This window comes from Bactrocera dorsalis, chromosome 1 (genome assembly GCF_023373825.1).
Source record: "Bactrocera dorsalis isolate Fly_Bdor chromosome 1, ASM2337382v1, whole genome shotgun sequence".
NCBI lineage: Eukaryota > Metazoa > Arthropoda > Insecta > Diptera > Tephritidae > Bactrocera > Bactrocera dorsalis.
Genome location: NC_064303.1, coordinates 81206821 through 81214127, shown reverse-complemented (window position 1 = coordinate 81214127; position 7307 = coordinate 81206821).

Below are 7307 nucleotides of genomic sequence, written 5' to 3'. Positions count from 1 at the left end.
CAGAATATTTAGCTCCGCAAATACTTATATAATTCTGAAGCAATGGACTCTAGAGGTATACCTCAGGCCTTGGAACATCAGCAAGATAGGGCATACCACATATTTAACTTGCTGGACAGACCAGAAGCTATTACTTCTATGCAACTGCATTAATTTGTAACATTGTGGAGGTCATCACTGGATATCTACTTCTAAGATCCCAACAACAGATGCTGGAACACTACCTTTGTGAATGCGCTGCCTTTGTGAAACGAAGCTTAATTTCATTTAATCTATGTTAAACCTTGGATATTATTTTCCTAACAAAGTAAACTTTCTTCGTAGGAATTACCCAAAGAGCATTTTTGAGAGGAAAAGTCATTGCATGGCTACATAATAAAGTAAGAATGTTCTCTGGTTTGGCAATAAATCGGTCCATATATATATCTTAATAATCTGAAATAATTACTCATGTACCGCGGGTTAACTTTATTCGGCATCGATCCTTCAGTTACTTCAATAAGAGATGGAAAGAACCCACAGACACTAAATGTTAATCATGTTTTTCTGCTTAATCATGACACCAATTCATTATTTATGTTAACAAGAGGCTTTAATTAAAACATAATATTTTTGTATTGAAGATGAAAGACATGGACACTCATTAAATCTATGGATTACATAAAATATGATTTGATCCGAAAACACAATTTTTTTACCAACGACATACCAGGATAAACGGCAAAGTTATAGTGTGATCGATTCGCTACTCTCCAACGCTTGGCGAATCGGAGACAATTTTCAGTACATCATCGTAAGTTTGAAGACGGAACTATTCCATAACGCAAGGTTAACTATTTGGCGGTCAAATACATTGTGTTATCGATTATTAAATAAATTCCGATAGCATAATATTTTTTCAATCCTTATGGTTGCTTAAACTCGTGCTTCTCAATGTGCTCAAATTAAGTTAAAAACACCACAAGCATCTATCACTTAAACGTTCTGTCATACAAGTGTATGCGATTTTGATACACGAATAAAAAATACTCGCCAAATTTTCTACAAACTGCAGGCTCTCAAAAATTTATAGTCCTTAAAAGTAATCGATGCTCTGGGAAACAAGAAAATGCGTAAAGCAAATGTTAAAGTTTTATGCATCCCGGGGGCAGGTCGTGAAAATACCAACATTGTTGTTGTTATGCGTTCAAAATGCTCGCACATGTTTACTGTTATGCCGGCAGCATTTACGCTGTCACTGGGATTTATTGACGCTCCTTAGGAAGTAATTGAATTTAATGTTTTAATAAGGTGAGTCGTGGCTAAATTTATATACGCGAATATGTGTGTGTAGGTGAATATAAAGAAATAGAGATTAGAAATAATGTGAGTGGGAGATAGCAGTTTATTGTGTGCAAAGCAACGCACTGTGTTAAGTATGTGACAGTGTGGCGGGGCGTATGATTAACTTTTACATTAGGTAATTAAATGATGCATTGCACATGCAGTTTTTAAATAAAACTTCTAACTAAAGCAATTTGATGATGCTATGCAGAAAATATTGCCGGAAAATATGCGTCTTCGAGACAAGCGCACTTGTTATTACGAATATGAATAGTGCATAACCGTAAAACTACAAGTATTAGATATGCAAAATGCTCCGCGAGAGACCAAAACTGACGCGTGACTTTATGTGCTGCGCGGCACGTATTTGTCATCATGTTACATTCGTGCGCTGTTGGCGCTAGCTGTCAACGGCGAAGGAGTGCGCCGTGCCGGCAATATCCCGAGCGAGTTGTCTGCGCGTTAAACAACAATTTTTATAGTCACCAACTTTTTCATGACTGCTTTCGCGACTAAATAACTTTTGCATGCGAAAATATCAGCGTATAGCTATTGCCGCTTTCAAGTACGGCAACTTTACGACTTTTCAACACGCGGCGAGTACTGCGCAGTGCTAGCGAAATAACTCTAAAAGCGCAGAAATAACAACAGCAATCGTTAGCCGCTCTTGTTGCCCACCTCTTTAAAAATTCACAGCTGAAGAATGTCTTTGAAGTTGCCCGGTGTGGTTACTTGGTTGCTCTCTTTAATCTTTCCTTCTTTTTATTTTATTATTTTTCGGAGGAGCAACACAGTTACAACTCAAAAGCAGGATAATCTTTTTGTTTTTTGGAAAGTGTTAACACACTTTATTTGGTTGTAGAAGAAACTTTGTTGAAAGGAGATTTTCTATTCCGTAGAATATGTGAGATAATTGTGTTTGTGATAATTCTATTATTTACTCGAATACTGGTTTCTAAAAGACCTCATCTTAAATCTCAGCGTTTAGAAAATCTAATTTCTATAAACCAACTAGCAAGTTCAGAACCTGCCGAGATATTGAAGCACACTTATTGAACTACATTTATTTGCCACGAAATTGTGCAATATGGTAACTACTAATTCTGGTCCATTATATCGTTTCAATTACTTGTGCTATGATATACGAAGACTTTTTTCCTATGTATTCAAAATTTGCATTCCATGGGTAAAAAATTGTGTGCCTGGAATTTTTTTGTCAACTTTGACTAATTTATTGATTTTCAGCTTTTTTAGACGATCATTCGAACGAAGCTATAAGATCAACATATACACTCCTTATAAAAAAATTGAATCAGAGAGCAACTATGAAGGGATTTTCATTGGCTCGTTTCTTTACACCACTTCTAGAAGTTAACTCTCCCCAGAAGGAGAATTTTTGTCATCTCATATGCTATTGAATTTAAGATTGTTCAAACGGGCAGCGTATCATTTAGCATTTACCTCCCAACCTAGTCTGCCCGAATTCTTCCACTACACTTCGTACATCCACGTTGACTCTATTTAACAACATGAAGATCTAGTTAGAGACTCAGCTTCAATAACCTTTCCACATACTGGTCAACAAGCTGTCCGATCTTGAATTGTGCACCACTTATCTGAAGGTTTGGAATAAACTGGGTAAGACATGGCTACGGTTGAGCATATATGTATACATTTTTCATCGCCTGCCAGGAGATCGTTCTTATAATACCTTACACACGCACAATATCAGTCTGTATACTCCTCCCTTGACTTTCTTTTTCTACGTATGACGTTTTAGGAGTTAAATTACCCATAATTGCAAACGAAAACTTTGGTTCGAATAGAGAAATCAGAGTAACATTTCTAAAGTAAATTCATGGTCCTTTAAATTCCATGAAAAACTATCAGCCATAATCAGTGGCAGCTTATAGCAATAAAAACCACTTTTAGAATAAAATGCAAACTATCAACTAATGGCAGTTCAGTTTCCCAGAGGTTATTCACATTATACTGATGTTTGCTCTTTGCATATTTCCACGATAAAATATTTAATAAGCAATCATCGAGCACTAACCATACATTACTTAAAGAAGACAGCATCACAATTCACTTCTGCTTCCACATTTGCACTTCCCGTAATATGCATTAAGCACAGCACAGACAGCAAAATTAATGTATGCGACATTTATTTAGTATCAACAGAAAAACCGTTGCACACAATGAGAATAGTCAGCAATTCATGCCTGATTACGGTTCAATTGTATGGATACACTAATGTATTACGTGACCAATTATTTAAATGAGAAAACATGTGTAAATATGTGCATATGCATATCTTATAGATACACCTGTATGTTTATGCAATGCTATCAATACATCATTATGCAACGCATGCAGCTACTTAATAACACCTTCACATATGCCACGCAAGTAATATTTACTACCTAGAATGCCATAAAAGCAACTGAATATGCGCATGATGGCGAATATTCTCCAGGAAACAGGGGAGCCAATAACAACAAATAGAAAATTCATAAACACAGGGCGAATACCCGGCGGTAAATCGAGCTATTTTAATAATAATAAAAGGCTAATTTAGGAGTTAGTTAAAATACTGAGGTGTTTAATAATATTTCTAAATTTTATAGATCCCCCTTAAACGCAGTCACAGTAAGTATAATACTATATACTACTACCAGTTCAACCAACCAGAATATTAGAGGTTGTGCACTAACTGTATGGATTCTTAAATTGAACTCTAACTGCAGTACCGAATATTGTTTCCTTAAAACCAGTTTGAAAATTATTGTGGTTAGCGTGCCAACAGAGCTGTTATTGAAAAGATATCTCAAAAAAGCAAGTTGAGAATATTATCATGGGGTTAGTGGGATTTTATACCAGACTTCCTTATATGTCATATAATTTCTTACCTATTTGCGATTATCCATCCCCTATACTGAACTATATTGCGACTAAAAGCCACCCGGCAATTGTACTAAATTCCCCGGGTAAATGATATTTCAAGAAAATATTTTGCTTAGTTTGTAGGACTGTCCTTAATTACTAAGCCAAATATGAGCGAGATCAACCAGTTTGTTTACAACAGCTGCTTAAGTCATTACACCTCGGTAGTGCATTGTGATTTTTATAATAAATAAAAATTTCGAACAAAAAATTTTTCTCAAATTTTTAATTCCTAAACCGCAATGATTCCACGCCAATGTTGAGAAAGGTTTATGATGATTCAGTTTTATCAAAAACACAGGCCTACGAGTGGTAAAAAGCACACAAAGACGAGAGATCGTTAAGGACATGCCGACAGTTCGAATGATTTTGGTGCATATTTTGGTCAACTCGCCCCGTTAAAGCTGACCACCGTATTCACCATATTTGGCTTCCGGGACCCCTCAAGACAACCCAATTCTAAAATATATTTAATCATGCTGGATTGCCGCAACTAAAGTGGCTTATCTTTAACTCATTGTTATGATTTCTCTGATTGACAAAACTGCCAGTCTACCCTTGCCGAATGTAGAGAAAGGGTTTAATTGTAACATTGTTTAGTGAAATATCTAGTGAAAGATCCATTTTATGACTTCCCACTATAGACTAGTTGTAATGACAAGTGGAACTGGTCATCACCACGTCTTCGCCAAAGTTCTTTAATTGTAGGGCGAGCTTAAGAAAGAAAATGTGCGTAAGTGCATTAGTAGCATTTCTCCGAGTTCATATTACAATAAAAACAATACAATTACTGTATTTATTTATATTCTATCTTTTATGAATACCGGAAGGTAAACTTGTCCGGAATTAGACATTTATGTCAGAAATATGCAAATAGTACAACGAGTTTCCCTCAAAGGCAAACAGAGCAGCAAAAACACACCGACTTACTTACCCATGTACCTACATACACATACATATATGTATATATACATAGGAGAGTAAGCATATGTATTTCCATTTATTACATCCGCCGTTTAAATATGTGTCTCAGTGGATCATGGCGAATTATTACCACATGCATACATTTGTGTATGTGAGTGTGGCAATTATTGGCATACAAAGAAAATTTTCACGAATTACTATGAGTACAATATGAATTCTTAAATTTCTTTGTGCCCGCGTCGACCTCGTTTAGCATACGGTTTCCTTGCCGCTGCATTTACATGCTCATATTTACCACACATACGCACACGCATATATGCATTAATTAGCCCCGCTTGCAACAGTCCCTCGAGCAGTAAATTTTACAGCATCATTAAGACGATTTGTGGTGAGGCTGTGTTGGACTTAATATGCAAATCAATGTTGAACAGAGGCAGCAGAACAAAAGACAGTAACATTTCGGTTGCAAAGAGCAAGATATTCTCTTTAACTAAAGAGCAAGTCTTGGTTTTTGGAGAGTGAGTGAGCGAGCGAGAGAGTAGCTGTGGGTGTGCGTCAGTGCGCATGCACAGGCAATGTAAACAAACGAAGCACCAGCCGATTTTGTAGGTTGCCTCCAATAATCCAATGAAAACGGTTCAGAAACGAAGCATCCAGTCAGTAGTCGAAGGACAAGAGTTAAAAGAAGGCGTTGGATTATTTGTCGGTCATCAGTTACTGCTGCGCTATTATTGCATTATGGTCATATTGGTTAGATTGAGTACCTATAAGTTAATGAAAAATATGTTAAAGCACACTACTTTTTCAGCTACTTTATTGAGACCTGTTATATATTACATATTTCTTACTGAAGTTCTATTGCTCCAAAAAAAAATCATCTTTTCCTAAGCATTCCCTCAAAAGGCCAAACATTTCGGCAAATTACTCAATTGCATTCAGACCACAAAGTAGCTTTCGACTATCCGAAATTTAAGTCTCAATACTTGACCGCATAAACCCAACGCCAATATTAATTTTCCACTTCAACAGATTTTCTTTGCCTAAGGACAGGCGTTTCTATGTCTTCAGCTGCATGTAGTTGTGCGTGCAAAAGGAAATAATATATGTGAGCCACAATCTCTCTTCTACTGGCATCTAATTTTCGTGGTTTCGGCCACTTCAGATCAATGATGGACTGAGATTTCCATTGACCAACCCACAGCAGACACCCATCGAGGCCGTTGCGACTTACCGGTTTGCCGTCTTGCAAATCTTGCCATTTTATTGCGTTTGGCATTATAAGCTTGATAAGGGCCAAGATAAATCAATTATTTGTAAGTGAGCGCCACCTTGTTTACATAATCCTTTTTTGTATATGCCCCCACTGTTCTCATTGTTCAAATAAACAAGTGTCAAATGCTTTTCAACACACTTTGGACACATCTTTTAGGCATTTCTTTTAAGGTTAAGAATGAAAATTCAGTCACACAAAAATTGTAGGGCATAAGTAAGAGGAGATATTTATTTTGAAATTCTCACAGAGGCTATCTTAAGCTTCAATACTCGATGTAAGGTGTGAAAAATGTGTTATTGATTGTTGCTTGCACAAAAGATAATTTTAAAGATAGAACCTACACGCAATGGAGATATGTCTTTAACATATATAGTACATATGTACGCAGTGAATATGTGCAAAGCAAAATATGACCTTCCCAAACAATTTGCGAATGTTTTTGACATGCCATTAAATTAAAAAATCAAATTATTAGATGCATGAACTGATATTCTGATAGATTTTCTGGGCTAATATGGCCTTTTTAACAATAGGAGGTCAGCGTATGTTTGCAAAGTTAGCATACAAGTGGAAATAATGTAACGGGTGATTCGAGTAAAGGTATTTTCATCAGTAGCGTTTTTTGACAGATCACGCCCGAGTCGTGTCACACTGTCATAATATTTTTGTTCAGTATTGTTTAGCATTTGGCACTGCGAGAATTTACGCTCTGTAAAGAATGTGTTATGCACGCTTCGCTCAACTTATGGTAAACATAATCGGCCTACTGAACATATTATTTGCGACACCATCACCTATAGTGAGACCCATCATTTAATATTCGACCGAATAGACCACGTTC